Raw genomic sequence first — 18,168 nt, 5'->3', positions numbered from 1 at the left:
CACACACCGGCGAATAGGGTCGGGAGTGCGAACGGACGACCGAAGCGGACGCGCCAGAAGCGCGCCTGCGACGGCGCCGTCGCCCCGAACGTGCTGGAGCACGTTTTCGAGACCCGAATTCCGACTACGAGCTTTTCAAACGCAACAATTTAAATATACGCTACCGGAGCTGGAATTACCGCCGCTGCTGGCACCAGACTTGCCCTCCGGTCGATCCTCGTTAACAAAACAAAACAAGATAAAGAAAAGTGGAAGAAGAGAGGCAGAGAGTTTCACGGGAAAGACAAAGTGAGAGAGGGAGAGGGAGTAAGTGACGACGTTCATAAAAATCTATTTTCAGCCATAGCTTTCTGACGGCATCTAAGAAAAAAAAACAAGATAAAGAAAAGTGGAAGAGAAGCAGAGAGTCTCACGGGAAAGACAAAGTGAGAGAGGGAGAGAGAGAGTAAGTGACGACAAAGTGAGAGAGGGAGAGAGAGAGTAAGTGACGACGTTCATAAAATATAAAATGTAAAATGTTTTGTCTTTTCTTAAACACGAGATATAGTGTTCAAATTCAGGATGTTTTTGAAAGACACTATATTTTATAATCATAGTATATATACTTTCTCACATAACAATTACAATATTTTTATTTTAAATCATTTATTTATTTTAAATCGTTCATCTTTCTCCCCCCTCTCTCTCACTCACATTACTTTGGGTGCGAGAGAGTTTATATTGTGCAATTCACTGACAAATTGCTACTGACCTCTTTGTTTCTTTGTTGTTAAATAAATGTATTGTCAACAAAGCACTTTTTTACTCGGCGTAAATTTTCCCCAAAAATTTTACGAAAATTTTCACCGAAAAATATTCTGAAAACTTTTCACCGAAAATTTTACCCAAAAATTTTACGAAAATTTTCACCGAAAAATATTCTGAAAACTTTTCACCGAAAATTTTACCCAAAAATTTTACGAAAATTTTCACCGAAAAATATTCTGAAAACTTTTCACCGAAAATTTTACCCAAAAATTTTACGAACATTTTCACCGAGAATTTTACTCAAAAATTTTTCGAAAATTTTCAACGAAGAGGTCAGTAGCAATTTGTCAGTGAATTGCACAATATAAATGGGTAATATTTCCGGGGCTTCCACCACACCCACTCCGATTCACGGACCACAAAAAGGGTTTTGTAGCATATTAGTAGTTGATTCCACGCAAAAAAAAAAAACGATTATTTTTCTTAGTGAAAATCGTGCGAGTGTTAATCTACAAATTTAACATTTTCCCATTCATTTCTGTTTATGAACATGTATGCATACACAAAACATGCAATAGGTGTACGTACATACATGTGTGTTCGTGTCTGTTGCCCATATATATTTATATTATATTATATTATATATATTATATATATATATATATTATATATATATATAATATAACCAATTTCAACGGATTTTGCCCAAATTTGACGTCGATATTACTTAGTTTGGTTTGAAATAAAGAACTTGATTAGCTTATTAATCGTAACTTAATCCCGGGCAAGGCCGGGATATACTGCTAGTATGTGTATATATATGTTTTCATATTACATGTACATATATATATATATATATATATATATATATATATATATATATATATATATATATATATATATATATATGTACACATAAAATGCAAAATACAAAGTTATACCTTCATATCGCTACTGATAAAATTTTGGGGTAAAATTTTCGAAAAATTTTTGGTGAAAATTTTCGAAAAATTTTTGAGTAAAATTCTCGGTGAAAATGTTCGTAAAATTTTTGGGGAAAATTTTCGGTGAAAAATTTTCAGAATATTTTTCGGTGAAAATTTTCGTAAAATTTTTGGGGAAAATTGTCGGTGAAAATTTTCGTAAAATTCTTGGGGAAAATTATCGGTCAAAATTTTCGAAAAATTTTTGGGTAAAATTTTCGGTGAAAAGTTTTCAGAATATTTTTCGTTGAAAATTTTCGTAAAATTTTTGGGGAAAATTTTCGGTGAAAATTTTCGTAAAATTTTTGGGGAAAATTATCGGTCAAAATTTTCGAAAAATTTTTGGGTAAAATTTCCGGTGAAAATTTTCGAAAAATTGTTGGGTAAAATTTTCGGTGAAAATTTTCAGAAAATTTTTGAGTAAAATTTTTGGGTAAAATTTTCGGTGAAAATTTTCGTAAATTGTGGGTAAAATTTCCGGTGAAAATTTTCGAAAAATTTTAGGAACATTTTTGGGTAAAATTTTCGGTGAAAATTTTCAGAAAATTTTTGGGTAAAATTTTCGGTGAAAATATTTTGGGAAAGCGTTTCACGAAACTTATTAAGAACATTACTTGGACATTTAAGAATTTTTCCTAATTCGTCGCAGAGAGTGCGCCTTTATCTATCATTTATGTATGACAATGTTTGCTTTATTCTAGTAAGTAGGAATTGAATGGTTTTTTTTTTTTTGCTTTTAATTCTCAAATGTTTTCTGTTAGCCTTCTTACGATTGTTAAAGTAAAAAAAGATTGTAAAAGCTCTGCTTGAATTTGCATGTAGTGGAGCCAGTCAAGGTAAACGTATTTAAATTAGTCGTTACGTCGAATCAATACACGATATTTTTAGTTAAGCATAAATTTTTTAGAGTGCATTTTTGAAATTACACAGTTTAGGAGATGTCTCGTCATCTGCGCGACCAGTGTCACTGAAGTACGGTAGAGAGTATCGATCACGGCCAGAACTAACAAAATTGGATCTATTCGGTTTGACCGGCAGTTTTTTTAAGATAATTTCCTAAACACTTTTAAACTTCGTATACTGGTAGAATGTGTTTATAAAACATCTTTTTCTCTTGGTTTTATTGAGAAAATTCTATAGTTTTAAAAATATTTGTTGTTTTTTCTTCAATTTCTGCAATTTCAATCAATCACTGACGACTATTGAGGTGAAAACATTCTGTGCCGTATGAATATGTCACTCGTTTAAGAAACAGATTGGGTTTATTTACATTTCGGAAGAAAAAAAAGATACCCTTCCCCCACCCCTAACCCTAACCCTAAAAGAGATTGAAATGCAATAGATCGATCCTAGAGTCATAATTATGGGTGACAATTTCATATGACACCGCTAGAAAAAATTGCCGTTCAAACTGGAAAGATCCACAAAATTATCTAAATCTTCCAGGGTTACATAAAGGGCATTAGGATTGTTATCATTAGTAACAACACTATCAATAAACCGGTAAGAGTTTGAACAATTATTAGGATTATTAATAGTTGCGTAAACTCCATTTACAGCAGAAATGCTACGACTATAATGCGTGCTAGCCGAGCCATCCAGAGGGCCAAGGTCAATCATTTGTCCGACATCTCCAACATTACAGTAGCCACTCGCATAGATAGAATCGTTAACTGTGTGTGACAATATTAGATGTTGAAGAAGCAGGTTGACAAATGATATCGTGTCTGTTATTGTGGGCTACTCGACTGCTAATCTCGGTCTCATTAGAGTGACATATGACAGGAACGCTATCACTACTGCCTTGGCTGTTAGTGCTACTGTTACAAGCTGTTTCATTGTCACTGCTGCTAGCATCACCACCACCAATTCTACTATTATTTTCATTACTATTTTAATTATTATTCCTACCATTGTTATATGGGTTTGCGGTTGGGCTCCTGGAGAGGCAGAACGATGCAATCGGACGGCGTTGTCGGACGCTGGACCGACCGACCGACCAGTTAAACTGCTCATCTTCTGGTTTGGTCCTGACCTCCAAGTTGATAAGTGGGACGAGGTGGCGAACAGGGTAGCCAGTCACACCCAGAAATGAGCTGAAATGAAGCTGTCTTTGTATTTCGGGCAGAGGTAGCGAATGCTTATATCGTCTTCGTTACCATTTATCGCCTGACCGTCGTGCCTTGTGCCGGTTACAGCTTGACCAGGCTGAAGCGTCTCTTATTTAAATTGTTGTGGAAGGGACGCGTTCCAGGGGTCAGGCGGTCAGTCTGTTGCCAACATCCTCTGAGTGGCGGATTAAGTATGCTGTGGATCCTAATGCACAGACACGCTCTTAAGTTACACCACCAGCAACGATTTCTGGACGGTCAGCGCGTGTGAGCTTCGTTTGTGAGGTTCATCTTTCCGCAAGCTCGTCTCCTTGACGGAGCTGCAACCTGGGTGAAGAAAAGACCGAGACTGGGCGCCTGGCACCTATAATGTCGTCAGGCGCTCAAAGTCCTCTATCGGTGGATGTTCTGCATAAGAAATTTATAGAGGATTAGTGGCGTGGAAGTGCGATGAGGTTCTCGTGGAGACGCTGGGAGCCGAAGAAAACGAACTGGCTGTTCCGCAGGACTTTCCGGTCGGGTACTGTTATGGATAATTTCCAGGTGTACTTGGCCTGGCAGTGCTAACGGGTGGGGGTGGGGTGGCTATCAGTTTGACGGATGTGCTGTCAGACGGGTTTGTCCGAGGTGCGCACAGAGTGACGAAACCTTTCTGCACGCCCTCATTCAGTGTCCGGGCATTGCTAACTTGTGGGGTTATGTTGAACAGCTGCTGTCACGTGTGAGACGCATCCGCCTGACAGCCGAGTCTGTAGTGATGATCGCACCGCCGCCCACCTTCGATCGGGCAGGCAAGGCAGTTTTCCTTTGCCAGATGGCTGTGGCGAGAGAGGTTGTTTGGTGGACAAGGTCTGGCAGAGTTCTCATTGACTTCTTCGATTTTTACTTGAGAAGGCAGTTGTGAGTGGGGAGGGAAGTGCTGTCCTCGAGTGAGTATACTGAAAAGTAGGTGAAAGTTGCAAAAAATCCAAGAGTGGATGGTATCTCTCTCAATGTAGACCTGTGAGTCGGAGAGAAGGAACTGTAGAGAGCACTTGCTCCTAGGGTTTCAGGGAAATCTCGGACAGTGGGGTTCCTCGATTATCCCTAGAGACGTTCCTGTATCAGGAGGGTCACATCTCTATCATCCTCCGCCTCCCCCTATTTTTTAAACCTTTGTATGCTATGTATATGTCCCTTCTTTTTCAGTGTACACAGTGTGTACTTTCTTTCATTTTCTTTTAATTTTAATGTTTTTATCATTTGATTTTATGTAAACCCACACACTTGATGTCTGTCTTTGTATTGGCCTCCTCATCCGTCGCCCTGTGGCAAATAAATGATATTATTATTATTATTGTTGTTATTATTATTATTATTATTATTATATTATTATTATTATTATTATTATTATATTATTATTATATTATTATTATTATATGTTTGACTTTTGCTTTATATTTGTACAAGTTGGCTCCAAGTCTCACCCAGAGACCTCAAGAGACAACAGGTTGGAAGTTCATGTTGTTGTTATGCCTAGTGTACCATATATTTGGTTTTTTTGGTGTTGTACTAGTGAATGCCCGCCCCCCCAAGAAAATTCTGTTTGTTTTAAACCCTGAGATTACATAGAAAGTATTTTGCGTAGGATATGAGCAGTTCCCATGAACACTATCTCTTGAATTTCTGCCATTTTGGGGTTTCCTGGTATCTGAGTTAGGTAGCAATCAGCCCCTTTCGCTATCATTCCCAGGGCACCTATAACTACAGGTATTGTTTTAGTCTTATTATTACTATTATTATTATTATATTATTATTATTATTATTATTATTATTATTATTATTATTATTATTATTATTATTATTCTACTGGGCCTTGTTCAGTGTCCGGGCATTGCTGACTTGTGGGGTTATGTTGAACAGCTACTGTCACATGTGGGACGGATCCGTCTGCCGGCCGAGTCTGTAGTGATGATTGCACCGCCGCCCTCCTTCGGGCGGGTAAGCAAAGCAGTTTTTCTCTGCCTGGTGGCTGTAGTGAAAGAGGTTGTTTAGTGAACAAGGCTGAAAGGCACGAGGACAGATACATTCCTATTTGGTAGAACTCTCATTGATTTTTCAAGTCTCACTTGAAAAGAAAATTGAGAGTGGAGCGGGAAGCGCTGTCCTCGAGTGAATTTATTGAAAGGTGGGTGAAAGTTGCGAAAATGGCAAGAGTGGATGGTATCTCTCAAACTGTAGACCTGTGAGTCGGAGAGAAGGAATTGGAGAGGGCACTTGTTCCTAAGGTTTCAGGTAGACCTCGGACAATGGGGTTCCTCGATTATCCCTAGAGGTATTCTGTATCAGGAGGGCCACATCTCAATCATCCTCTCCCCACTTTTTTGTACCTTTGTATGCTATGCATGAGTCATCTCTTTCCCGGTGTATATCGTGTATACTTTTTTTATTTATCATTTCATTATTATATGTAAATCCCCACACTTTGTCTGTTTTTGTATTTTCCCCCTCATTTTTCGCCCTCGTGGCAAATAAATGAAATCATTATTATTATCATTATTATTATTATTATCATTATTATTGTTATTATTATTATTATTATTATTATTATTATTATTATTATTATTATTATTATTATTTATTATTATTATTATTATTATTATTGTTATTATTGTTGTTGTTGTTGTTATTGTTGTTATTATTATTATTATTATTATTATTATTATTATTTTTATTATTATTGTTGTTATTATTGTTGTTATTATTGTTGTTGTTGTTGTTATTGTTGTTGTTGTTATTATTATTATTATTATTATTATTATTATTATTATTATTATTATTGTTATCATCATCATCATCATCATCATTGGGTGCTTGAAATTATCTCTGCTTTTTTTGCAGGAAATAGTTTGGGAATAAATCGTTTTTGTCGTTTTTACATTCCTCTTGGGTATTACAACCCGTAGTTCCTTGCTCTGGATGAAGAGGGAGAAAATTACTTTTAGAGCAGATAAAGGTCAGAAACAGGATGAGTATCTGCCTGTAAGATACTGCCTCAAATACGTATCTATCAAGTTATGCTAACATAAAACGAAATCAGGTGTAAAATGAATGAACGAATGGATGATGTAATGGCAAACTTGTAAAAATTAGCATTCATACCTACTCATCTCTCTCTCTATAAACGGCAGTTTGTCTGTGTGTGTTTCTGTGTGTCTGTTTGGTTGTACCCTCACCCTGACCACGGCTTTCAACCGATTCTGATGAAACTTGACACACACATAGCCCAATGTCATAATTCAAAACTAACGCAGCGAAAATTTTGAAAAGTTCCCCCAGTTCTGAAAAAAATCGATAAATTCGACATGGGGTCGAGAATCAGAAACCCAAACCCCAGACCGTCTAGGGGACGCAACTCCACCTTTTTTAACTCTCAAAAAAAAATTAGCATAATTTTTTTTCCATTTTTTTTGCTATTTTTTGGCTATAACTCTCTAAAAATGCTTTATAGTTATTTCCCTTACAAACCTGAGCAACGCCGGGCGATACTGCTAGTACTATATAAAGTCACTCAAAATGTTACATGTAATTGAATAATAAGACATGTAACTGTCCACAGTTAAACGTATGTCCGTTCAACATTGAGTGTAATATGATGTTGTTTCTATGTTAGTATCTATCAATCTAGTTAAAGAAAGGGATTGAAATATTTCTTAAGAGTGTTTGGATGTCTCTATATTATTAAATGCGTTTTAAGAAAAATACTAGTAGTTATATAAAATTCATAAAATAAATAAGTTTTCTCGAAAATTTTATTGTTTTTCTTCACTAGTCGGTATATTCATAAAAAGTTTCTATGGAAATATTTCTCCCATTTTCATTCTATATACGTTGAAGTTGCAAAAATACATACATAGACGACATTAATACGCATGCTGATCTATACATACAAACACACATGCATACGTACGTATATAATAATAATAATAATAATAATAATAATAATAATAATAATAATAATAATAATAATAATAAAACGTACGTATGTACGTATGTATGTCTGTATGTATGTGTATCTATCTATCTATCTATCTATCTATCTATCTATCTATCTGTCTGTCTGTCTGTCTGTCTGTCTGTCTGTCTGTCTGTAACTCTATCTACCAACCTCTCTCTCTATGGCTCTTTCTTTCTTTCTCTCTGTCTCTCGCTCTCTCTCTATATATATATATGTATGTATGTATGTATGTATGTATGTATGTATGTATGTATGTACATATATATATATACGTCTATATATGCGTGTTTATATATGCATGTGCGTCTATATGTTCATTTATATATACATAACTGCGCACAGTTGTATATACAGTTATGTACATACAAACAAAATAAATTGCCACCATATGTGAGTGTGTATGTATTTATGTATGTATACACGCACGTGGTTGTGCGTGCGTAGATTATTAGCACACGTAGTATCTCTGTCGTAAGTACTTTAATCTTATGTATATGTGTGCGTATATATATATATATATATATATATATATATATATATATATATATATATTATGCACCTGTACACATATATACACATATAGATAGGGGCAAGATAATGTATAAATGTTTATATATGCAGTTAAGAACTTATACAGGTGTATATATATTGTAACTATATAGGTCTATATGAGTGACTAACTGTCATTATGTGTCTAATTTGACATATGTCGATATCACACAGCTATTATCGTTGTTTTTCTCTTTATTAAATCGATACTATTATGTTAGTTAATTGTCATTTTTATCCAAATTTTAAATGTTTATTTGCTATATACAGGTACATACACATACAGACGTACGTACGCACGTACATGCATACATGTAGGTATGTGTACGTGTGTGTATATATCGCATAAACATAAAAAAATTTATACAAGCATATATATATATGTATATATACACGTAAATATATATATGTTTGTAGAGATATATACAGATACAAATATATGCTTATATATATAAATATATATACATATTGTTTTAATATTAAAAAGAAAATGTTGTCCTGCAACATATATTTCTCAAAGACAGACTACGAATAAAACTTGATATTAAAGATGGAAGCAATAAAACTCAATATTTTTAAGAATTATAGGTTCACCATAAAAATTTAGCAGACAGTCGTAAAATATTGATAAGCTGACTTGTTCATAATAAAAAAAAAATTAAAATTTTTCCATTCATGTGTTTGAGGCTTGAGACATTAACACTAAAATCAAATGAAAAAGGAAACAAATAAATGAAAAGATTTAATATAATGTGTGATTGAATTTGTGTGTTTGTGCTTGTGTGAGCACGCCTGTGTGCATATATATATATATATGTTGATATACACACGCACTTCTATGTGGTTACATACGTATGTACAGATACACGCCTACGCCACACACAGGCAGTTATTTAAGCTGATCCAGTTACCTTTTAAATGGTGCTTTCCCGGTATGTGCTGCGTCTCTCAGTTTAGGTAAAGTCTGGAGTCATATATGCATGTATAATAATAATAAATGCGCCCTTTTAAAGCCTAGCCAGGCTCATGGGCCCGGTTTCCCGGTTTCTATGGCCTATGTGTTCTCCAGCTGGACGGGACGCCAGTCCATCGCAGCGTTACTCATTTTTGTCAGCTGAGTGGACTGGAGCAACATGAAATGAAGTGTTTTGCTCAAGAACACAACGCGTCGCTCGGTCCAGGAATCGAAACCACAATCTTACGATCATGACGCTGACACCTTAACCACTAAGCCACGCGCCTCCACATATATATGCATGTATACAAATAGTAATATATATATAGCTTGATCGCTAAATGTACAACTTCTTTTTCATTCTCTCTCTATTTTCTATTATTCCTTTCTGTTGAAGAGCGTAGGCTCGAAATGTAAGAGACTTTTTTCATTTTCCCGATCGTCAAACGATTACACTTACTTGTTCATACACCTGTCTTCGCCCTTTGTTTTTCTATAAATTTCAACTATTTATCTATCTATCTATCTATCTATCTATCTATCTATCTATCTATCTATCTATCTATCTATCTAGAGAGAGAGAGAGAGAGAGAGAGAGAGAGAGAGTGAGTGAGTGAGTGAGAGAGAAATGAATGACCATGGAATTGCACCTAGACAGTTCCCTTCCGAAGCACAAGTCCGGGCAAGGTTGTTTATGGAAGACCAACACTCTGGTACTCATTCTATTGGTTTCTTTTGCAGACTTACTAAATTTTCGGGGACGTAAACAAACCAACAACGTTTGTCATGCGAGGGTCAGGAACAAACACAAACAAATACACACACACACACACGCGCGCGCGCGCACATGTTTTATTGTTCAGCAGAAGTCACAGAGTGACTTAATGGACTCAAGTTTCATACATTGGTTAGAACGTAATGCCACTAGACTTCTTGGAAGCTGCTGCTGCTGCTGGGACGAATTTTTGTGTTTCTGATATATATTATGTTATTATGCTCATAAAATATGCTCATAAAAGTTTTTCTCGGAAGAATACCGCAGCAACTTGCCTGTCAACTATATTTCATATTAAGTATGATGCAGGTAAGTACTTTAATTTAAAACTGCTTCAGTTGCTTGTAACAGTATTTTTATTCAGCCAGGCAGTTATTCGCAGCATCACTGAATATATCGCTCATTGTTTTCTTTATCGGAGGTGCCAAAACTCGCCTAGGCATGTAGCTCGCTGTGAGATCAGGTCGTTGGTAAATCTCAACTAGGCTGAAATACATCAGGCTTTCTCCTTGGCCGCTGTTAAGACCAGTTTTGTCACTCTCCGATATATACGTAGTTTTCTTTTACACAGAACGTTCATATGATATATTATCTCAGATGAATTCCACAGTTAGTTGTCTAGCAACGCGGTATACACAATAAGTATATACACGGGTGCTTACACACACACACGCGCATATTGCAACACACACGCTCGTCACTCACACGCACACACATATGATTTAATGAAATAACGACGCAGTTCAATCTTGTTAGCTAAATGTATGCAAGGCCGTTCGAAGGACGTCATTCCAGTTCAAATACTAATATATATAAAGAAAGAAAGAAATCAAAAAAGTGTAATTCACATAATATCTGAGGAAAAATGTACTAGAATGCGTTCGAAATTGAAATTTTATTCCGAAAGCCATGTAATGTACATAATTTAATTAAATGCAGTCTGTAACGCAGCACAGAAGTAATAGTTAAACAGAAGTCGATAATAAAGTTGGAAGCTGTGCGGAATTTCTTTTGAATATTTGTATGGCGAGTCTGACTTATAAAAGTTTACATATTTTGGTACTACTGTTATTTGATATATATTTTACATTAATTGAATTAATAGACCTGCCAAAATTTTTCAAAAAGAGGAAGATTCTTTAATAGAATTTCTGTAAAAGAACTTATAAATACGATCTCTATTAAAATGAAGTGAGATTAATTTAAACAACTTCACTGCAGTTGTTCCAAAATTTAAGCTAAAAAGTGGATTATACCACATGTCTTTCTCTTTCTCTTTCTAAGTTTGGGAGCCACACACCTGGGCATAGATTATTATCCTATTCAAAAATCGTCTACAGCTAAATACTTCTTCATAGAAATGCGAAACGCCACGCATCCCAACTTTTGGTTAGGTTAAATTTTCAGGTTTGTTTTCAAAAAGCTCAGAAATTTATTGATAAATTTCCGAATATAATGCTTCTTGTTAGATTAATACAATTTTTGTAAAGTTTTGTTGATGCTTGTTTGGAAATGAAATTCTGTACACTTTAAGTATATGCTTATCGCTGCCATCTGTACTAGGATTTCCAATCTCAAACAGATATGTGTTTCATCTCATTAAAAGTGTTCTTCGTTTAAAGATCTCGCGAATATTCCATATTCAGTAGTTTAAATCCGTATTATTACAGTTTTCTAATTCGTGGTGTGGAGCAGATTGTATTATTCATTAAAGACAGGAAAGAAAAAGGAGTATTCGGTACTGAGAGGATTCCTTAAGCTGAAAGTTTAATTTTCCGAAGTCAGATTTTTTAAGGTTTTTGGTTGTCAAACAAAATCTAAGCAGGGAAATTTGGAATCGTTAACAAGAATGAGTTAGAAAATAGATACATACATACAAGCATACAAGCGTAAATACACATATACACACATATATTCATACACACACACACACACACACACATACATGTGTGTATGAGTGTGTGTGTACGCGTGGTGTGCGCATATGTACACGCGCGCGCGTACACTCACACAAACACACACACACACTCACGCACATTTACTCACGCACATTTCATTGGGAGTCAGATTCAATTGCCGCTGGGTGTTTGTTTACTTTTGCTTGAAGCGAAAAGATTTACTGTAAATCAAGAATTTATCTTGTACAGTATATGATATACTTTTTTTCATCTTTGGTGTTCAAAATCGTGCCAATATCCACTGTGGGCTATCTCTCTTCACTAATCTTTGATTATGCACGTGTGTGTGCATGTGTGTGTGTGTATGTGTGTGTGTGTGTGTTTATATGTGTGTGCGTATATGTGTGCTGTTTGTGTATGTGTGTGTTTCTGTTAACGAGAAGTATTTGATTAACTGCATATATAAAAATAATTTGAATAGATTAAAATATTTCAATGTCTCTGGATAGAAAGATAATATAGAAGAAATATATGTGTGTCTATATATAAAATAAATAATACAAATAAAGATAAATGATAAAGCAGTTCAGTATTAGTAACACTTTATGTTTATCCCTGGGGTATAAAGTGTAATTTTCTCTAATCATTGCCTGTTCCAAACAAGCATTTTCAAAATTTGCAAAAATTGTATTAATCTAATAAGAAGCATTATATTCGGACATAACCGGGTGGATATGTTGATGCATGTACCTCCAGAAACATTGTTCCATACCCCAGTTTGCATATATTATAGGCGCAGGAGTGGCTGTGTGGTAAGTAGCTTGCTTACCAACCACGTGGTTCCGGGTTTAGTCCCACTGCGTGGCATCTTGGACAAGTGTCTTCTACTATAGCCTCGGGCCGACCAAAGCCTTGTGAGTGGATTTGGTAGACGGAAACTGAAAGAAGCCCGTCGTATATATGTATATATATATATATATATATATATATATATATATATATATGTATGTATGTTGTGTGTCTCTGTTTGTCCCCCTAGCATTGCTTGACAACCGATGGTGGTGTGTTTAAGTCGCTCTCACTTAGCGGTTCGGCAAAAGAGACCGATAGAATAAGTACTGGGCTTACAAAGAATAAGTCCCGGGGTCGGATTAAAGGCGATGCTCCAGCATGGCCGCAGTCAAATGACTGAAACAAGTAAAAGAGTATATATATATATATATATATATACATGCACAGGGTGGGTGGAAAGTAACCAGGCATTAGAAGTTGCTTATATATTTTTAGTATCACTAAAGTCATTACGAAAACATCTTTTAGACAGACAACACTAATGGGGATTTCTTATTTTCTTATTGTTTTATTTCTTGTTTTTTATTTTCCAGATTCCCGGTCGCTTGACTGTTCAAGAACGAGCTAAGATAGCAGCACGCTATGAAGTGTGGAATTCCATTGTTTTGGTTCAGAGATGGTGGTGTGCAAGGAAAGATAAGCATGCAATGCTACGCCCGGAGACAAGAAAAAGTTATCATAAAAAGCTAATGATTACTGGCTCTGTGAAGGATGCAAGAAGTGGCCGATCAGCGGAGAACGGGGCAAAAGTGCAGGAAATCTTTAATCGCAGCCAGCAAAAATCAGCACATCAAGCAGCTCGTGAAAGTGGACTAACAAGACACACAATACGTACGGTGTTACCTAAAGAATTGAATTTTCATCCATGGAAACCCCATTACGTGCAGGAGTTAAAACCTGGAGACTGTGATCACAGGAGTCCAAAAGTCCAGAACTCCAAGTAGTACAGATCTCACCCCATGTGGTTTTTGCTTGCGGGGTTACACAAAAGAGGTGTACAAGAAAAAACCTCGCACACGGGAGGATACGGAGACATAAATTCAGGATGTTTTCAATGATATCCCAGACAAAATCCTTCAGAAGGTTGTTCATTCTTTCCCTGGCCGTTTTAGGAAACTGGTTGATGCCACCGGTGCTTACGTTGAAATATAAAGATTTACTTTCATTTTTCCATGTAATAAAGAAAACGATTCATTTGTTTCAATAAATTTTAAAAAGGAATATGGATTTTATTACCAATTTTTAATGCCTACTTACTTTCCATTCACTCTGTATTTACGAGAGGTTGGTGCTGAAAGGTTCCTGGTTGGTGGCCCAAACTTCCGAGTTCTTTTACAAGGCTTAGAAGAACTGAAGGACTTCTGCAATGAGTGTGTGAATCTGAGAGGGGAATATGTTGAATAAAATCTGAATTAACTGATCCTTTTGCATTTTCTTGTACCCCGAAGCTAGGAACTTTCCAGCAACCTCTCGTGCATCTGTTTGTTGTTTACACAACTGTCTTCGTCTTTGTTTTTTCTTTTGTAAATCTCACTATACACACAGACACACACACACACACACACACACACACACACACACACACACACACATATGAATGGTGGAATGTAGTATCCGTAGAATATGAAATAAAGATAGTGCGTCATATTTGACCTTTTTTTTTATTCTTCTGAGGTTGATGAAATATGTCAGAAAATCTTTGGAGGCGAAGTGATGATATGAGTAAAAAGTATCATAATCTATCAACTAAGTTATTTCATATTGTGATGTGACAAAGCTATTGTACTCAGTCTTTCTATATGCATGTACCACACGCTCTTGCGGACATTACTGTTGAAATCAAATCTTGCAATTCGTTTTATCAGAATGACGTTAGGTCTCAGTACTCACTTGCCTTTCTACACACTAAAATTTATCAGGATTATAGGATTAAGAGCAATCTTTGACACCATCCCGGTAATAGAATTGATTTTTAGTTTATTTTTGTGTATGACTGCCTGTAAGTGCTTGTCTCTATATGTATGTGTCTCCAGGTTTATATATACACGTACATAAACGCAAATAGCAAAGTCAACATCAGGGGTGTACTGAACATTGTACCTGATAAATACTACATTCGTCAAAAATCTCCCGATGGATAGAGAAGGAAAATGAAAGCATAACGGAAGTTCTTAGCAACACTGAATGAAAAGGGGAGATAATTTCATAATTGAATTAATATGCTTAAGAAAATATGGCAATCTGATTTTTTTTTTTTGGTAAGGAAGAGCTATGGACAGGTGTTTTGGTCTCACTTTGGCTCATCAGTATATCATTGCCTTCTCACCTTCAAGACGTTATAGACAGTTTAATGATCTAGTTTAATGCATTGTTGGCCAAAGATAATTTGCAAATTAATATTGAAAGGAGACGCATGCATGTAAATACAAACACACATGCATATACACAAACACATAAATAAGTGCGTGTGTATGTATATACACACATACATTTGCCTATATATGCATATATATATATATATATATATATATAGTTCCTATTGTTGATCTTTCCTTGTGAAATTACTGTCAAGGCAAGAACAATTGGAAACGTTGATTATTCTAACAGCTAGATATTGAGTTCTTTATCAAGGTTTCGAGTTCTTTTGTCTTAAACAACAAGCTAACCTCTCTCACTTCCACTCACTTTCTCTCTCTTTCTCTCTGTAAGCGTGTATATGTGTGTATGTATGGTGTATTTCTGCATATTGATACGTGTGTACATATGTATGGATGCCCACATATGCATAAATCTATATATACATATATATATGTACATATACATATATATGTACACACACTCAAAACAGTCCCATGTTCCAAAACATACATACACACACACACTTACGCACACGCAAACACACAAACACACACCCAACTGCATATATATGACCTCATTGAACAAGGCACGTGTTTATACAGGGTAAAAACATTTCATAAAAGTTTGCATGATAATTTTCAAAACGTCAATAATAATATTTCCAGAATAACAACAAAATGTTCTTTAAACGGTTATATTGTCAATACGAAATTTACTATAAATCCTGTTAAATTGTTAGATCCTCCTTGTAATAAAAACCTATTATGTTTATGCAAGAGTGGGTTGAAAGATTGATAAAGGCTCTTTTGCTATGGTAAATATTAACACGAAAGCTATTCAAAACTGTGAAATTTCCATAAAAGTTCTTTTAAAATTTGTTTCATTTCAATTGAAAATATTTCATATTTTCTACGTTGAACACATTAGATCAGCTGAGTTGCCAGTAAATAGACTATCTTGACAACTCAAAGGTTTTCTAATGCCAATTATTGGAATCACACAAGCGCGCGCACACACACAGAGTACATATAATAGTTACGTTCATGATTACAAGTGAAATTGGGTTAGAACGTATCTAATACATCTAGTAAAAATTATTCGTTGAAAATCGATCATTAACTCTTTAACGCACAGTGAAGCAGTGATTTTATAGATATAAAACGCACTCGTGCACATACGCATATATACATACATATACACATAGATACATACGTACATGTATACATATATATGTGTATCTATGTATATATATATATATACATATATATATATATACATGCACACACACACACACACACACACACACACACACACATATATATATATATATATATATATATATATACACACACACATATATATTACTGTGTGAGCGAGTATGTGCATGTGTGTGAATAGGTTTATATATACAGAGCGTACTGGCTATATTCTATTGTGGAACTAGCACGAGAGAGGTTGCTATTTCTCCGATAAGACTATATATATATATATATATATATATATGTTTGTATGTATGTCATTATACAGTTTATTTCAAGATTTCTTACCACGACAGAAAGGACCGGTTTCTAGCCTAGATCCAAGGGTCCGTCAACAACAGGGTATTTTTGTATGCATGTTTGAATGTATATATGTGCAGATTTGTATGTTTTCTCATGCATAGAGTTGCATATCTAATCATGCTCATATATATTTAAATGAAACATTCTGGAAAGTTTTAGAGATCTTCTACACTTCCCACTGAAAGTCGATGTGTAGTCTTCGAATTAGCTTTCTCCTTTCTGGTTTTGGGAAGCCTAATTTCTCACGATACGTATTTAGGCATCGTGACGTATATTTGCCATTTAAATATGGCTAACCCCAAAGAGTGGATGCTACTGTAGTTTGTAGCCCCAGGAGGACACCTCCTTCAGCTGGCTATAGACACACTTTCTATGCCCTATCAGTATTTGCAAAGGGAAGTCATCTTTCCCGTCTCCAACTTATGATACACACGGACTCGAGTTTCTGAGTATTGTCTATAGCCAGCTGGAGGACGTAAACACACCAGCATCGGTTGTCAAGCGATGCTAGGAGGACAAACACAGACACACAAACACACACACACATACATACATACATATATATATATATATATATATACATATATACAACAGGCTTCTTTCAGTTTCCGTCTACCAAATCCACTCACGAGCCATTGGTCGGCCCGGGGCTATAGCAGAAGACACTTGCCTAAGATGCCACACAGTGGGACTGAACCCGGAACCATGTGGCTGGTTAGCAAGCTACTTACCACACAGCCACTCCTGTGTATATATATATATATGTATATAACTTAGAAATAACTTATATATATATATATAATATATATATATATAATATATATATATATATATATATACACACGTTACAAAAGTATATATGCACTCAAACACACATTTACGTAAGCTTTAACTGAACTTGAAATTCCTCGATTGTTGCTTTTGTCTTCGTCTTTTGGATCTTCAGACAAAAGTGGAATGTACATGGATATGCACATATAACTTAAAATTGTCACAAAACCTCTGAAAACAAACTAAACATTCATTTGTTATCAACAACTTGCTTAGACACAAATAATCTTAAGTGCCATTTTGAGCAGATTTCATTAAGATAATAGGTGATCTTTTACAGCATGGCTGCAATTTTTAATTGAATTCTTATTGGTTCATTACATTCGCAGTATTAGTAATAACCTGGCAACGTGTATAACATCTAGCAAGTGTTTTTGTGCGTTTCCCCACTTATTCATTCTAATTATCAAATCGTCCAATGTTTATTTACTAAAAGTATACATAATTGAGCGAAGGAGTGTCTGCGTAGTAAGAAACTTGCTTGTCAACGACTTGGTTCAGGGTTCAGACCCACTGCGTAGCACCCTCGGCATATGTTTTCTATTATAGT

General features: G+C 35.4%; 2 long non-coding RNA genes across 2 annotated transcripts in view; one reads left to right on the top strand and one right to left on the bottom strand.

Moving 5' to 3' along the window:
* Positions 1-93: 93 nt before the first annotated feature.
* The window catches only part of LOC118764639, a 25,185-nt gene continuing 7,110 nt past the window's right edge, over positions 94-18,168 (top strand). Inside the window, exons 1-2 of the long non-coding RNA XR_005000457.1 lie at positions 94-219; positions 2,666-2,670. This is a non-coding gene — a long non-coding RNA (uncharacterized LOC118764639). The remainder of the gene's footprint in view (positions 220-2,665; positions 2,671-18,168) is intronic.
* Positions 131-15,836, bottom strand: LOC118764640. Its single transcript, XR_005000458.1, has 4 exons — positions 15,826-15,836; positions 6,057-6,063; positions 4,485-4,489; positions 131-198 (listed from the first exon to the last, which is right to left on the bottom strand). It is a non-coding gene; the product is annotated as an uncharacterized LOC118764640 (long non-coding RNA).

This window comes from Octopus sinensis, linkage group LG8 (assembly GCF_006345805.1).
Source record: "Octopus sinensis linkage group LG8, ASM634580v1, whole genome shotgun sequence".
Lineage (NCBI taxonomy): Eukaryota > Metazoa > Mollusca > Cephalopoda > Octopoda > Octopodidae > Octopus > Octopus sinensis.
The sequence above is the reverse complement of the archived record's forward strand: the minus strand, read 5'-3'. Positions and strand labels throughout refer to the sequence as shown.